The sequence below is a fragment of the Strongylocentrotus purpuratus genome, unplaced genomic scaffold (genome assembly GCF_000002235.5).
Source record: "Strongylocentrotus purpuratus isolate Spur 01 unplaced genomic scaffold, Spur_5.0 spur5_scaffold_3, whole genome shotgun sequence".
NCBI classification, from domain to species: domain Eukaryota; kingdom Metazoa; phylum Echinodermata; class Echinoidea; order Camarodonta; family Strongylocentrotidae; genus Strongylocentrotus; species Strongylocentrotus purpuratus.
In genome coordinates, this window is record NW_022145609.1 from 37,250,752 (window position 1) to 37,268,643 (window position 17,892).

Consider the following 17,892-nt stretch of genomic DNA (forward strand, 5'->3'; position numbering starts at 1 on the left):
GAAAATGAAAAATGAAATTTTGATTTCCAATCATAAATATCTTAATAGACAGACAGGCGATCGGCTTGTAAAAGTCATGGGGTTCCTGACTGACCTACAGTTTAATAATTATCATTGCAGCATGAGCTAAATCCAGGATTTTGTTTCAGAATCTGAGACAAGTTACCAGATCCCTTTAACTGCTATCATTTTGCATAGAGTCTAACACCCTTCTGGCTCTCAGCACATAGTGTAAATGCAATTAAGAGAAGATCTCTCCAAAATGTTATGCCATATTCCGTTTATCACCGATCATCCATGCTTTACACTGTAGGCGTGCATCCGTGCATTTGACCGAATCTGCGTGGAAAACGACAAAATGAGCTGATGGGGTAGAGTTTAAGGACAGGTCATGTGATTAAGCGTGCAAAGCATGCATCTCCCTGCACTAATTCAATCACTAAAAATAATGGCTTTCGACTTGATGCAGCGACATACATGTAAGTAGAGAATCGCGCCATCGTAGATTTTCTTGGGTCTTCCGAAGAAAAGAGGCTCCGTCGGGTTCATTTAGAGGTTAGATGGAGTGAGCGAGTAATTAAAAATGGCACTGATTGAATTCGAGGTGCATTTTCAGATCCGTTCCCCGTACGTAGTATATATCAGGAATGTCCTTGTGCTGCCTTTCCTATTATATGCTGGGAATTAAATTGTGAAGAACGTTTGGCGAGGTTTATTGATTGGGGGAGAATCTAATAATACACAATATGCAATTTCAACGATAATGACAATGCTGATATTTCCATATATTTAACAAATTGAAAATAACAGTGGCAGTTTTAGTCATTACATCTTATATGTCCCATGCTCCTACACTGACATAGTTATTTCAATTTCGTTAAATATAAAAAGATGTTGCTACACATGAATTTTCTTAAAATAAATATAATTCTGTTATGACAGTCCCAATTACAAATTTAACAATACAATCAGCAATATTTATATTTGTAGTTGTGGGTATGTGAGATGGAAGTGACAAAAAATGAAAGAATTACAAAATACCAAATAATCCTTGTGTATTGTCATCATTTTGTCAGCGTTGCCAAATCACAATGTACACTTTTGGTTTCTACTCTGGAATAAACAAGACTTTCAGTTCCATATTTTTTGGAACTTGTCCCTCGAAACGAAACATATGCCAGCTATCGAGCAAGTGGAGATAAAAAATGCTGCTTTTGGATAGATTTTATATCCCAAAGATTCCCACAGTCAACTTGAAAGGAGCACAAGGGGTCAACAGGCATTCTTCTCACCTGTGGAGGTGACCCGACCCTATGACCCTTGACCCCATCTTTCCTGTGACATCTTTAACCAATGTTTTCTCATGAGGCACATGAAATTATTTTCTCCCATGAGTTTGTCTGCCAAATGTTCTCCCCCTGGATGTTTCAAGACCAGTCCTCTTTTATTTTCATGTTTTGCTTCATATTTTCCTTTGCACAACCAGACTCTGCTATAAATAACCAGCTGCAGATTTTGTCTTGTTTCTGGCCACCCCCCCCCCCAACTCCCCTCCACTGTAGGCAGCAACATATGGAAGCAATATTTGGAACTTTGTGCAATGTTTTTTTAGAAGTGAGTATGCTGTATTTCCTTTTTGTTTTATAGTCAAGGTGATGTCTTCAAACTACTACCTGTACAATGATAAATGTGTGGAATGCATGGCTCATGAAGACTGAATTCTGATGAGCTTTGATGAATTTCATGGAGATCCCAGTCATGCAAGATATCAATGTGTGGACAGATTTGTTATCAAGCATTTTATTTTTACAGACTCCCTTTAGCAAGACTTCAATCTACACATTATCCTGATATCGTGACTGGATATCTGGTAGGAGTATTTCTTGAAATGCACTATACTATACGTTTGTGCTGGCAATGGTTCCTGAAGCTAAAACAGGAGTAATAGTTTCCAAAGCTCTTTGGAGGTCTGGATTGATATCTTCCAGGAGCAATTGTAAAACCCAAATGGCGTAAACAGTCAAACCTGCTACGGTGACCACCTGTCTACAAAGACCACGTTTTGTGTTTCCCTTCAGCGGTCGCTATAGACAGGTTTGACGTTTATAACCCTAACCCTAAACCTACATCTTTGAGGAAGCCAAGCCTGTCTGCAATATCCGCTGGAGCATGTGTTGAATCGCCAGCATTCAGTCTAAGGAGGAGGAGGTGGAGGGTAGGCATATCCCAAGCATCTTTAAGGTCCACCATCTGTCTCCTGGATGATCATAGAACTGGAGCAATCAGACAGGCACCCGCTGCGCTTAACGGTGAGACACAAACCCATCCCGACCCTGCGTTCTCCCTGGCTTAGAAACATAGAAAAAATGGCAAATTAAATCTTCTAGATTTAGTCTTGATCAAGCCTCCGCCATTGATTCGTCCATGACCTTTACCATGCTTGTTTTCTGTCTGTTCAGACCACCTGTTTTTATAGGAATGTATTGATTCTTTCGGCCCAGGGATGGAGCTTGTCATGCAGGCGTATGTATGAAATGATAGTTGCATTATCGGTGTACCAGAAGAGCGGAAATCATGAGGATTTTCTGATTCTATTATTTGACGTGGTACCTAAAGGAGGTTCTTAAGGATTTATTAGCATCCTGTATGATCATGTTGACTAAACGTCTGCCGTCATTACAGGTAGGTCTTCATACTAAATACATCTCTCATTATTATTATTATACAATTATTTTGTGATTGATATAGGCCTACATACATGCTAAGACGCCATTTTTACAAATCTTAGGCAAGGGTGCAGGCCTGCATGTACCGTATAGGGTAGTAGTTGATCCGAATTTTATAAAGGTGGTGGGGGCGGGGGTAACTTATTCTATGGTGAATTTTGACGCTGGGCCAGGTCATTAGTGATTTGATTGCACAATTTTACTGCAATTGATTAATTAAAAAAAGTTATGGGGGAAGGGTGATTAGCCTTTTTCAGGATTGCATAATTCAACTTCAGAATATACTGGCAGTTATACAAAGTAGGCCCTGCATGTATTCAGTTCATTAGTAAACCTCAAAGCCAGGATGTGATTAGTCTCGACTGCCAGTCACTGGATTTTATTTTGTGCATATGCATAATGCGTACAAATTGTTTACCAATGATATTTATATGTGTAAACCTTGTACTATTTGCCAATGATGATTTTTATTCTTAATTTGCCCCCTGAAAATCTTGCCTGACATAGCATTTGCTCATTAATACGTATAGGCCTACATGCTGAAATTCAGTGACACTGATGGTCGAGAACAAGTCTCTCAGATAACAACAATAATAGTTGATTAATAATGATAATGAAAACAATAATAACGGTGGCTTCTTACAGAGCCCTTAGTCCTGTCACATCGTGACTCTCCAGATGCTCCAACATTATTACCCTGAATGAACTTGTAGAATGTTCCAATATTGAGAAGCCAAATAAGAGCAGTACTAATCCTTAATCATGAGAAAGAGGCAGAGTGGGTGGAGGGGGTGAGGATGAAAAAATGAGATTGAATTTGCTCTTCTTTGATTAAGAGAAGCAAGAAAAAGAAACTTCATAATATTTCATTCATCTTCAGTGAGAGAGAGAGGGGGAGAAAGAGAGAGAAAGAGAGAGAGAATATGATTTTAAAAAATTAGGCCAAAGGCAAGGCCTTTATACTGAGATTCAAAAACAATAACCTTGTACTTCTGAGATTGAGAAGCCCCCTCTAAAAGAGCAATGATATAGGATTCATGGGTTTGTTTCATTGAGACTACTTTGGTAAAAAGTGACCTTTCCTGCTGCTGCGGTGATGCACTTTCCGTTTTCGGGGTAATGGGGAATCACCTTGAGACAAACTGTACTCAAGAGACTATGGGATGGGATGGGAAGACTGGTGTGGGAGAAACAGATCAGCAAATCCTGCATGGATTCTTTATTTTAAAAATAATTGATAAAAGCTATATTTACAATTCACGCACATCCCTTGGTTAGTTTTTTTTCTTTTTCTGTTTAATAAAAAATGAAATATATATATATATGTGAATATTTTACATTATAAAAAATGAAATATATATATGTGAATATTTTACATTATAAAAAATGAAATATATATATGTGAATATTTTATATTATAAAAAATGAAATATATATATATGAATATTTTATATTATAAAGAACTATATACAAACTGCCAGTAACCTTGTTCTTACATGTATGTAGGTCTTGGAGATCACTTTCTTGGCCTGAATTTGTAAAAGTTAATTGACCTTTTATTGGGGATGGTGCTTTACTTCCACGATTGCACTTTTAAAAGGCTAACTAGTACCATTTTGACAGGTGCTGAACTAATGAGGTACCTGTTTTCTGTACAAACAGGCCAGTTTTCATTAACTACAAAGTACAATGCAGGCAAAATGTCACAATATTAGTATTTCTGAAGTGCTCCGGTTCATGATTAACTTCACCGTTTATTGCGGGATAGTTTAGTCAGTTAATAGTTTGATTACCGATGTCAGCCATGATGTAAACATGGGCTGTGTCCAGCGGAACTTTCTCGTTTTCATTGTAAGGAAGCATTTATGTGGGGGTATCTGACAATCAATATCATGTTTGTAACATTGCAAAAGTGGGTGGTTGGTATTGTAAGGTTTCTCTAAGATTTAGAATGCTTTGTAAATGTCAAGAGGTTATTTTCTCCTTTTCCTTCTGTGTGTCTGGTATCCTGTTTGTGCAACATGTCCTTGTTCACATGTCTGTTGTTATGTTTTTTTTTTTTTTTCTTCAATATGACCCTAAAAAATTAAGCCTGTATGAAGCCAATCAATGATTATCAGGGAAAATAAAAATTTCAAAGAGAAAAGGAGCACTTCATTAGCTTTAGAAGCCATGGCTCATGTTCTGAAGTTATTTTGGTCTTTCATTGAGTTATTTCGACTGCCCTGAAATATATATCTCAATTACAATGAGTCACTGGACAATATCTATGCATACATGTATGATGCATGTAGCTGGCTGTATGAGCACTAATGTAGACGTCTGTGTGGTAAATGTTCAGTAATCAGTAGTAGTTATTCCTTATCCTTTAAATTTCTATTGACCCAGAAAAAGAAATAAATTTTAAAACTCAACCCCTAGAATTTCAATGATAATGGAACACTGGTAATCAGGGGTAAAAACCTGATGAAAATAAAAAGAATGATTTTAAACTGTTTTTCATTGTGATTTTAATAATGAATGAACTTGAGGATTAGAAAATTTGCGAAACATCACCAGTGGAATTTTAGTGATATTGCTACACAAGTAATCAGTGGTAAAACCCCAATAAGACTGAAAAGAGAAAAGAACATAAAGTTCTTAATCTGCCTCGGGCAACCCCTAGAGTCTGTGTTTATTGTTTGCAATTTGTATGATAGCTGAATCAGGATGTAAGATTAATTTTCACAACACCACCTCTAGAATATAAAAAAGGAAAATATATAGATAGACTTCAGTACTGGTAAGTGGTGTAATCTCACAAAAGGGAAAACAAAGTAAATCCATCATGTGTATACATAGGCTAATTCCCCCAGCCCCCTTTCCATTTTGAACTGACCAATTTTGGATGTCGATAAGGAAATCCCTGTCTATTAGTTCAAGTCCATGGATAGAGTACATGTATGGGTGAAGGCAATACGACAGGCTCGATTCATGAGTAAGGCGACGGCTCTTATTGCGGATTTCCTCTGCGTCGTATCATCCGTGTGATGGCTGCCAGAATATCCCCCAATTTGTACGGTGCATGCACTAATTCTGCTACTAATAGTAGCGAGGGAATATCGTATCTGCAGCATTAATTATGCTTGGAGTGTTTTGGTGTGCATTGTTAGGAAGATATGCATGTGTCATACTGCAAATATATCACTCACTTTGTGTTAATATTTTAATATTTTAAAACTGAAGAGCATTTATAGTGCATGTTACTGGAGTATGTGTCTAGATATAGCAATTGTTGATGTAAAGTGAATGTTCTGAGATTTATCATTTCAACTTTTATGGTTCCAAAACCACAAAATTCACACTAATAGTGGGTCAGTAGAGGGGTAGACCCCCCCCCCCCCCCCAACAAAAAAAAACAAAAAATTGCCACAAAAGGTTTTTCAAGAGTTTCTTGTAGTGTTCAACATCTGGAACAACATACTTAAAATGTTAGAACTTCAAACAAATTGAAAAGTGATATAGATATTAAAATCACATTTCTAAGATAGATATATAATGACATGATTTTTGACTATGTTGAGGTATTGGTGGCCATCTTGGACCGCTATTTTGAAAATTAACACTTTCCAGGGGTCAGATTTTCTTAGATTTTTACATGTAGTATGTTTTTAGTGATGTCAAACACTTTTGGAAACAGTTGAAAAACCTTTTGTTGCAATTATGGAAGGGCGTTGGGGTGTTTTGTCCATAAATAGACCAGACTATATATGCCTACAACATATATGAACTTTGTACTTTTTTTTGCATTGTTCATTTATGCTAATTTGTAATAAACTCATAAAATCATATTCTTAGCACCTACTATTTACAACCACAAAGATAAGTACTCATATTTCCATGTATTTTGAAATCTGTTTTTTTTTTGACACGCACATCGTGTAAAGCGAGAATGAGTATGGATTAATTGGAAATATAAGCTTAAAATTATGTCAACATGGTTTCTTAGCAAACAAAATGAAATCTTTATGTTTACTGGATAGGGATTACCTAGAAGAACTTTGAGAAAATGTGCAAACACTTTGGAAACAGTCAAATTATCCAACACGTTTCTAAGATCATTCTAATTAACTTCAGAATTTGATATTAATGATTAAGCCATCTCTTACAAAGTAGTATTACTGATACATCGCATCCCGATGAGCATTTCAAAAATGGGAATGGGGAAATCAACATACATCCGTTTCCCAGTATCGTAGCTCTCGCATTGACGTTAATGGTACTTAGTCTGCTCAAAGAGTTTAACCAGACCTTGATTTGCAGGTACAAACCCTTATCGGTCAGTGTATAACACATGGTCTGGACAGCGTGGGATTTAGACTAACACACGAAGGCCATATACTATAGCCGCTCTCATCCATCCTACACAATCATTTTGAAGGAAGATTAGGCTGGACTCAAGAAACAATGTCTTTTTTTCAAGTGTCAATTGGGAGTCTGTACTCTCAGACTAGACGGTGCTCAAAGTTCACAGACCGCGACTCCGAATCTCTGCGATATTAATTTAGGCTGCCTGCTTGTTGACTATTAGTCATTGTGGATAGTTGACATTCGTTGGGGCTATACTAGGTTGACTTCTCTACGTATAATGTACCTCCTCTTATAGTCCTGTAGTCTTAGCAATCAGACCTGTCCTTCAAGTACTTTGTAATTGTGGCTCTTACGTAAACATTGTGTCAACAAACACAGTGTTGACAACTCAGACTACATGCACACTTTCTCAGGTCCTGTAAAACATGTTTGAGACTTTCTTTCTTCTGAATTGTTGCAAGACGACATTGTTTGTAGGTACTGGCTGTTCCATGTACAGTGTAGACCTACATATAGATGTAACTTGTGTGGAAGTGATATTTGGTTGGGCAAGTGGCATGAGTTATTCCTTCATTTCTTGACACTTTAGCACGTTGACTTGCTCAAAACAATGCTCACAGGTGGAGTACCGAACCACTTACAGATGTGCGCCACCATTAGTGCATTCTTCAGTGTGCATCACCTTATTGGATGGAACACTGATAAGGAATGGGTACCGCCCCACGCATGGATGTACCGAACATGGCTTCATGCATTACACTGTGTGGCGCCAGACCATTCACAAATATGCACCACCATATTCAGACTTGTACCCTTCGTGACCAGCCGGCCAAGACTACCCCCTGCTGTTCTCTTATTAGCTAGAGAGAAGAGCAAAGTGATCTGTAACTATTCACTCCCTCCTAGTTTCTTGGAAGCCCAAGTATTATGTCAATTCCGACATAAATCAAATAGCAATCTTTGCTTACTGTAGATAAAAGTCCCAACTGGGCTATGATCAATAGTCTTTCCTTGCAAACTTGTTTTACATAATTATGTATTTAAAAAAATATTTTTATTGTACATTTATGAAAGTTAAAAGAATGCAAAATAAAGTGGGCTAGAAAATAGATGGTTTTGCCAAAGTTTCTTGGAGAGGGCAGTGTTAAACATGCTTTTAAAGAGGTTAAATTTTAGAATTGTAAGGAATTACAGTTTCAGTTATTAGACTACATGTAGTAGTAAGACCCTTTTTTGTTTAAAGAGAAGGTTGAGTTCTCGGAAGAGGTGAAAAATAATATGTGAGCGTTATCATTGTTATTATGCAAGTGTGGAGGAACATCAGATACAAAATGTTTCCTGAAAAGCAAGGCTCTTCAAATGCCTTAATAATCTAAATATAGCATGTAAGAGCATAAAAATCGGGACGGATTTTTATGCCACATGTTTGTATAGTCCCATATACATCTTTCTGTGTAAAGTGCTTGTAACTGTACCAAGACTGGGCCAAATTTCTTATTATTTTGATGATTCCAGAACCTTGCTGTACACACCAATACTTAAATGCTAAATGATCAACATTTTCTGATCGATTCCACACCGTTTCTTTTACAATGCAATCGCATGACCAGAACTCAACTTTATCTTTAACCTAGGCCAATTTGTACAGTTATCAGAACAATAGATGCTATGTAATTGGTTGCTCTGATATTATAGTATTCCCCCTTTTTTTAAAATATCTGTAGGGTATGCTAATAAATGTTTACCATGAAATATGTGTAGAACAAGTTATATTTGATACTGGGGGATTTTGTTTTTTGTGTTATCTTACAAAGCAAAGTTCAAGTGCATCTCATAAATGAGACTTCAAAATAAGATTAAAATTCGGCGAACATGAGCATGTATGAAGCAAGTGATAAAAATAGGATCCCTTGAACTTTAATACTCGCATGTCCTTTGTGATTGAGGAAGTTTGCCGCCATTATATAGTTTGTTTCAGAACACATTTGACTACATGTATAACATCTTTGTTGCCTCTAGTTGAATAAGAAACTTGTGGAATATCCATCAACTATTTTTCTTAGTAACCATTATACACTGTACATGTATATGCATGCTACTCATTGAATTTTTTACTGACTTGGAACTACAATTGCTCAGCGAAACACTTCAAAACTAATGAGGAAACGTAACTAGAAACTATTTATTGGATATACATTTGTACTGTATTGTAAAATCATCAGAATCTGGTAGGATGACAATTTGCATTTTATTGTTTTTCACTAGTTAGAATCACATTGTTGGACAAGTTCAAAAGTTCAAATTTATGTAGTCTCTGTGTATTTATTTGCTTTTCGATTTACACATTTAACATTTAGTCATGACTAATGAGTTAGAAATGCAATGCCTTTGTTATTCTTCATTGTTGCCAATTTGTTATTGTTAATTTCTACCACCTTGCACCAAATGCCCCTGATACTTGTCTAAAATCGAGCCTTAGATCACGACTAGTTCTTAGAACTGACAGACATGCATCTCACATGGCTTCCAGTAAATGATTGCTTTAACATGTCGGGAATTGTTTTTGTTTTCTTGTTCTGTACATTGATTCGGGAACGATTTGTTTCTCATCAACATTCCTTGTTCCTGCACCGGCTGACATTTTATCATTGGATCAGTAAGGGGAATTCTGTCTGGTTCTCCATTAGTAGTTTTCTTACAATTCCCAGTTTTCCTAAAATCACAAGACCCCTTTTCTTTCCATTCTTGGTGCTTTCCTGATGACCTTATCCCCTCTTGATAAAGGCTATGTATAGCTTTCTTTTGAAGTGTGGGTTGATTTGTTTTTTGGAAGAGAATAGGATGTATGTATTAAAAGTGAATCAGATGTTACAGGATGTCCATCCAAATGACTTATACTGTGAACGAACCCGAACCCTTCCTACTTTTTCTTGAACCTTGACAGTGACGTTGGATCACACCTCTTCTGGAACTGCCTTGTCCTTATAGTAAGGTCACTGTTCCGACTTCAGGAAGGGGGACAGATACGAGACATTCTTGACCTCTCGCTCTTCTCTTACGGGCTATCTAGAAGGGGGAACAGTAACTATAAATTAAAAGTCTTCAGGGATTTTACTAATTCATTCATTCTTTGTCATCTGGAAAACTGATCCCGTCACTGGAAAGAAGTCTGGTAAGAATTTACGCAGAAAGATGACAGTAGTGCAAGAAGTCTGTGATGAAGAAAAGGCATATACATCAAACCTGATTAAAGCCTCTCAATATTTAGGCCTACAGATTTGACGAACAAGTTATGGCAATTAGTTAATTTTGTTATTTCTGTTTAAGATGATCATTTATGTCGCAGGATGATCACAGCTCTAAACTTCCAAGTTTTCCTTTAAAAGCATACATGTACACCTGTACACCGGTAGTAATGATTCACAGCCTTACCTTTTTGTTTTTTCCTTTTTCATGTTTTTTTAATTGTTCCGGTTAATTGGGAAGCAGAACGCTTTAATAATAATAATAATAATAATAAACAATATTTATAAGGCGCTTAATACTGGTGTCTCTAAGCGCTTTAATTAGGATTGATCCTCTACATTCTTTTCAGGAACATGATCACAAATAATTTCCATATTGTTCAGACTAATGCCATGTCTGTAAGTGAGTCATTGGTCCATGGCCTTAAAAAAACCGGCTAGTTCAGTGGAATTTATCAGGATGTCGTGCTCCTTTAGGACGTGTTTATCCTAGAATCGATACTCCTGAGTGAACGTTTGTAGGAAATTTATATTCGTTCAATATGATTTTGATGTCTGCATAATTAACTTGATGTCATGTCATCTATCGGACTATTTTACCGGTAAGGTTTGGTGTTTTATAAAGCTGTTCCTTCCTCACAAAGTTTGAGTGCTTGGCAAGGAACTTCGCCAGGGAGCAAGTGTAATTTGAAAGCCCTTCTTACTACAAGGTAGTAATTACAGTTAGAACTGAGCTCTTAGATCAAGTGAAGTTGTGGACTTGTGGAGGAGTTTGCCTCTTGTCTACCTTGAAAGCATTCCGTTCCTTCGCTTGGAGACCCTGAGGAGGGATTCCGGATCCATTCAGACATCTCTGTAAGTTATTGGTTTTATTCAACAATGTCCTCATGTAGTTGTTAGCCTGGGGAGTGTTGTGTGTGTAGTATTGTGTGAGATTCCTCTGGAGGCACTTGCAGCGATTGCTGCATGTCAGTGAACCATGCTCTGTATGGTTTGGCAAGGATGTGTGTATGTTTGCCTTCATTAAAAGAAAGTGACATGAACAGAGGAAGCGAAAGAGGCAGGGGGATAAGGTGGGGGAAAGGAAGATTGAAAAGGAGTATGTGAAGAGAAAAATACTTATTAAGGGGCCATATGTCATTGAATCATGCTCGTGTATGGTTAGAGAATTAGGCATTGTGTTGGGTGAAAGTCAAGATCTAAATGGGGAGGGAAATATACGAAGAGAGAAAGAGAGGAGCACTTTTCAAGATTCCTCAAGAGGCCCTTGGAGCGGTTGTTGCATATCAGTGAACCTGTTCCTGTTTGGTTGGGAAAGGATGCAGTGTGCATGCTGGTACAAAATTGGCATTAGCCTTAAGAGAGACCCCAACAGAGGGAGGTAAGGTGTAAAAATAAGAGGGAGTGTGAAGGGAGATAAATGGCATGGTGCCCATGGAGATAGAGAGGGAGATGAAGTGGGAGAGAGAGAGAGAGAGAGAGAGAGAGAGAGAGAGAGAGAGAGAGAGAGAGAGAATGAAAGAGAGAGAGAGAGAGAGAGAGAGGGAGGGAGAGGGAGAGGGAGGGAGAGGGAGGAGTGGAAGGAAAGAGGAGGATGGGGATGATGTAGCTTTCCTTGGTGTTCGCTGTTGCCAAGTGAAGAGAAAGAATGAGAGAGAGAGAGAGAGAGAGAGAATGAGAGGGAGAGAGAGAGAATGAGAGGGAGAGGAAGGAGTGGAAGGAAAGAGAAGGATGGGGGTTATGTAGCTATCTTTGGTGTTTGCTGTTGCTGTTGCCAAGTGAGGAAAGGCGAGAGAAAGAATGAGAGAGAGAGAGAGAGAGAGAGAGAGACTCTGCCACACCCACACATACACACACAAGTATAGGAATTATATCTTTCACTCAAGGCATTTACACATAATATGCTTGATAAGTGTAGCATGCAAGCTAAGAAGTGAAGTGATATTTGAGAGATACAGGAGGATATTAAACAAGATTATGGCAGATGATCTGGATGCTTTCCAGTAAATCCTTACTTGGGGGAAATTTGTGCTATATTTGTGGTCACGTCAAAGGAAATGTGCAGCTTCATTAGAATGACAGGGAAAGAGGGAGACAAAAAGAATGTAGATGCCAGTTTGATATTGTCACTATCTATTGCAGGTTTTTTTTTTTTAAGGAGACCAGGCTTTATTTCTAGAAATCGTAGGTGGCTTAGATGAATTGTTAGACTTTAAGAATGTTCTGATAAGAGATATTAATTATTTTGCCAGCTATTACTATTTTATTCAGCATATACTTTGTTTGCAGAGGATTTTGATCACTAAGTGGCATTTTCACTTCTTTGATACTGTTGACAATTCTAGTACAGACGATTTTACTTTGAGTCTGTTTTTTAGAATTTATTCATTTACAGTGGTTATTCTTTTTCAGTGATATCATTTAAGAGATGAGATAAGTTCCTAATTATCTTTACGGTTGTATTTGACCGACTAAAATATTTCTACCTACATGTATGAACCGCCCATGTTGGGACTCCATCTTAAGGTTACAGGGGACATCTTGATAATCGTTACGCTTGATGCGGGATGACAGAAAGAGGGAGCGGGTCATACAAGAAATGTCAGTGCATAATGCTGTAAGAAGGCAGTCTGCAGTCACAGACTCTAATTTGATATTAAAAACATAATTTCATGAAATCATGGGCCGAACCCAACTCTGCTTTTCTCTGGCTGTACCAAATGATGCCAGGAGCAGCTATAGTACCTGGCCTGTGGGGGTGCAGTAATTGGCAGTAGTCTCACAGTTCAAACACTACGCGTATGTTTTACGTACACAGTATGATTGACAAGGGTCTGTAAACTACGAAGAAGGCAACCTGCCAGGGCTTCAGATTCTATAGACAATACGCACCCACACACACACACACACACACACACACACATGCGTATCGTACACTTGAAACCTGTGAGGGCAGTTTGCACATAATGTAGAGTACATGTATCGAAGAGTCTGTAGAATACTGCACTGTGAGAGATGTAGGAACATGTCGAGAGCAATAAATCGTTCCCAGCTGCGATATATGGAGTGCTGTATACAGTATGTTGTAGTGATGATGTAGTCTCATGATCTCGAACCCGATATTGTTTCCTCAAAACATCTCGAGTCTTGATCTGTCTCTTAAATATGAATTTTGACCGATCTGCAACCATTTACAGAAATTAAAGAGCACAAGGTTCATGCAGTGACGCCACCTATTTGGTACCCTATTGTTTATATGTTTGTCTTAGTTTTCATCATTGACATTGTTATTGTCTCTGCTGTACATGTACTTTGCACTTTCGAGATATTGCATTTTTAGGCAAATTATAGTTTTTTTAAACATACATAAAACGCCCGGCATACTATTTTTCATGTATCATTAATGAAAGCACTAAATAAAGATCATTCATCGAACTGCATTTTATGATTGTTTAGATTGAGTGAAATTATCCAGATACATTTTATTTTCTTGTATTTGATTTTGATGTTCCACTCCCCCCCCCCCCCCCAATAAAAAAAGAATCGCAGAGCATGTATTAATGATCATTGTTTTCATTTGGTGAGCTACATGAAAGCTTCCAGTTAAGGTCTGGGGCTTGTAGACTACTCCCATTGAATGTGCGTGGGTGTAGGAGGGACATGGCAAATCTCAGCAAGCAATATGTCTAGAAGAAGATGATCTCCCCTTTTGAGATCATGCAGAATCATCTTCATGTATTCCAGCATCCATGCACTCCACTCATATTAAACAGCTGTGCTTTCTTAGACCCGGCATACAGCACCATTTCATTCGCTGTGTATACCTACGGGCCTGTACCCGGCTTGTTTTAGTACGATTTGCGTGGGAGAGTGACATTTTCCGCCCCAAGAGAAGAGATCACAGCTTTGGGCAAGAAAATAAAATGGATTTGAATTTGCAATCAAGAACAGAACGAAGCAAAGGAACTGTTAATGCTTTTAGAGTGTCGTTTTCTTGTGGTTAGAGTTAGAGATTATGTAAAATTGTACCTTTCAGCGACAATGACTACTCCTTGAATTTATTTTTTATTGTAAACTCTACCATGGATAGGAAAATAGATCCGTACTTTTGATATCGATTTAATCAAGCAGGCAGTATAGCCTTTTCTCAAGGCCTTGTGAATTTTTACCCTCGACAGAAATGTGTCAGACCAAGTCTGCAATGTAGATAATTAAGATTAACTAAACTTCAATGTTCCTCCACTTTCAAGTATGAACATAACAGCAATAGTGGAGAATTAGTCTAGATGCGCTTTATTCAGCCTGTCATATTTTATTAACGAGGAGGAAATTCTGGAAGGCAGGCTAACCGCAGCTGTAAATGGGAGAAAGTCATTGTCCTGCGAGTGTGTTAAGAATCAACCAGGAGTTTCCATTTTACTTCATTTCTTTTCTTCATCATGCCCTGCAGAGGAATGGCTTTCCAGGAAATCCACTCACTTGGCCGGCTTTATGTGGTTTGCCAATCTGCTCTAAGTCGCCAGGCTTTTGTCCCGCTTAGGAAATGTGAAAAGGGGGCTTCCTGTGCAGTTACAGTTCCCACTGGCTCACTCGCCCCCTTCCTCTCTTAACCCCCCCCCCCCCATCTCACACTCTTGCTTCTTCTTTCCGTCTATCACTCTCTGTCTCTCCCTCCTCCCCTTCCTCTCTTCATCTCACTACTTTCCCTCCCTTCTCTTTTTTTGTATACCCCTTGTCTCTCCCCCCCCTCCTTCTCTCTCTCTTTCTTTCTCTCTTTTCTCTCTCTCTCTCTCTCTCTCTTTTTTCTCTCTCTCTCTCTCTCTCTTCTCTCTCTCTCTCTCTCTCTCTCTCTTTCTCTCTCTTTTCTCTCTCTCTCTCTCTCTCTCTCTCCCCCCCCCAATCTCCTCCTCTCATAAAGCAGTGAACCTGAAAGCATCTACATGAATTTAATTTGCAGGAACATTATCAAAATAATAATAATAAGAAGAGGACATACAAAATTAGAGAAAGGATCAGTGGATTCAGTGCTATGTTATATATCAGTATGTGTCTGTATAAAAAAAAAATGAAGAAAAAAACCAGATGATCTTTAGTTTTTTTTCAAGAAAATCAAATCCGAGTATTAAACAAGTGATGAAAACAAAAATAAATGTTGAAAGGGTGTTTTGTTTAGTGCCAAATAGAGATACAAGATAAGGTAAAGGTGAAGAGGTTATTGACCTCCTCTGTATTCACTTTATGGAGAGCCTAATCCATGTCACTGCCCTTCATGTTTACAATGTTGTACACTGTCTACAAGTAGGTGTCTAGAGAGTTTTTTAATTCCTTGTTTTCCTTAAAGGTGAGATGGTATTGTTGTTGAAGAGGACAATTTGAAGGGATTTGTGTCTAATTTTTTTATATTTTTTTTTATCTCTGCTGTATTTGGGAGACCTTTCTCTAACTGTGAAAAAGTTGTAAACATGAGAATTCTACTCTATGGCCATGTCAGTAATATCATTGTATTGCTCGTAGAAGTCTCGATGTCAAAGGTCACCATAATGTCTTCTGTAATATTTCAATAAGACAACACTTCACCATGGTGTCCCACAGGTGGTCATGTTCAGGCAAGGTTTCAAATTTGCATATGAGCATATGTAATAATAATGATGATGATGATGATGATGATGATGATGATGATGATGATGATGATGACGATGACGACGACGACGATGACGACGACGACGACGATGTAGTTTTATAGCGCATTTTCTAAAGATATGTTCAAATGCGTTTTACAATTATATTGTTAACAGAAGAGATGAGTTTTGAGATGTTTGTTGAAGGTATTAAGAGATGAACTATAGTATAGGCCTATACTATTGGATGCACTGCATATATTCAAGCAATAACAAAAAATTATCTGGAGGGATTTGTATTTAGAAAAAACTCTAGAAAAACTCTAGAGGGACTCAGGGAACCTTTAAATCAACTTACAATGGGGAGGGGTGAATTAAAGGGAGAGGGTGGGAAGGGAATGTGAAAAAAGAAGTGATGGGACCCCTTCCCCCAATCTTATTAATTGGTGTCCTTGTGATTTGCATTTCATTCACCCAGTAACATCGCCCCCTCCCCAACGGTATAAGGGGCCCTCAATTTCTCAATACGCTCTACACCATTGGTTGGACCATTTTAAATTAAATTTTCAGATAACTTTGACCAGAAAAACCTGTCATATTCCTTGAACTGGTCGGAAAGCTTCTAAATTTAGTAACAATCTAGCACAGCCAAAGTGATGTCAAATTTTGGCAATCATGTCCACAAAACTGTATTTAGCGAAGTAATGCACTTTTCATTACACGATCCTAGGGCTTAGTATTGGTTTTCAGGAAAGACGATTAGGAAAGGAACTCTTCTTATTAAAGTAGGCTAATATTATCAGACTAGAAAACTGGCTTAGAGTAAGGCATCAATGTTAACTTATCATTCAAACACATAAAAAAAAATTCTATAGTTTTTTTAGTATTGAGAAACATTCATTCAATCGTACTTTTTGGGTTACGACAAAGAGAGGTTTATTTTTTTTTGCATATCTTGGGATAGATACCTGTCCGTCAGGGTGATTGATAAAGGCAGATCTTGTCATTTTCTCTCAATTTTCTTTGCCATTTTACCTAAATTAACCTTTGTATGAACCTTTCTGAGTGCTTACTGTGGGGAGAATATTTTGAGTGCTTCCAAATTATTGATTTACTATGGAATTCATCAAAGAACAAAAACTTGCTCCAGAGATGTTATTTGAGTTGTAATGATACCAATAATGAAAATACCTCTTCCATGAATGCCAATAAATGTCATTAAATTTCTTCCCTGAAATATTTATTAGACAGTACAGGTTACTATCAGCATTAAAGTAACTTTAAGCATTAAGTTTGAAGTTTGTGTATTCAATTCCAGTTTATTTTAGCTTTTCATTTAAGGTTCTCCATGGAGTCCTTGTTCAAGCATAGATTTTGCTTCCTTCTTATAAGTTCTGAGAGAAGGAGCTGCATCTCTACACAATTATAAAGGGGTTTTTTCTAGTCAGAGCTTGTTTGATTAATTTTTTATACCTCTTTTTTTAGTTTTCCAGTGCTGAATCACTGTCCATTCCCTTGAATTTTAACTTTTGCAGAGTAAGGATTAAGGAAGGAATGAAGGGGCCAAGGGAGAGACAGGAAAAGGATGGGAAGAGACTGAAGAAGAGAAAAGGGATTGGAAAGGAATAGAGTAGGTGAAAGAGAGAGAGAGAGAGAATGGAAAGATTTCATTTGTCAGTATGTTTGAATAAAATATAAGAAAGATAATGGTCTGGTAACGAGAATAGGAATGAAGGGGAATACACAAATATAGAGAAGGATAACATATTTGAAAGAGAGAATTCGGGATATAGAGAAACATTATAATTGTCCTAATAATAGTTTACAACAATGTATATGTAGGTGGCCCAAACATTTGACAAAATGTATACAGGGCTTTGTAAATGTGCTGTCAAATTGGATCGGATAGAACTTAGGTTTTAGATGAGAAATGTGAACATTCAAATCAAATTT

The 17,892-nt window shown here is 37.6% G+C and overlaps 1 protein-coding gene across 2 annotated transcripts in view; it reads left to right on the forward strand.

The window, feature by feature from the left end:
- The first annotated feature begins 2,098 nt into the window (after positions 1-2,098).
- LOC100890551 (protein sidekick-2) overlaps positions 2,099-17,892 on the forward strand; it is a 44,710-nt gene continuing 28,916 nt past the window's right edge. Inside the window, exon 1 of one of the 2 annotated variants that reach the window (XM_030996066.1) lies at positions 2,099-2,309. The gene's annotated coding sequence lies outside the window, so the exon portion shown is untranslated. The remainder of the gene's footprint in view (positions 2,310-17,892) is intronic. The other variant, XM_030996065.1, reaches the window with a different exon arrangement.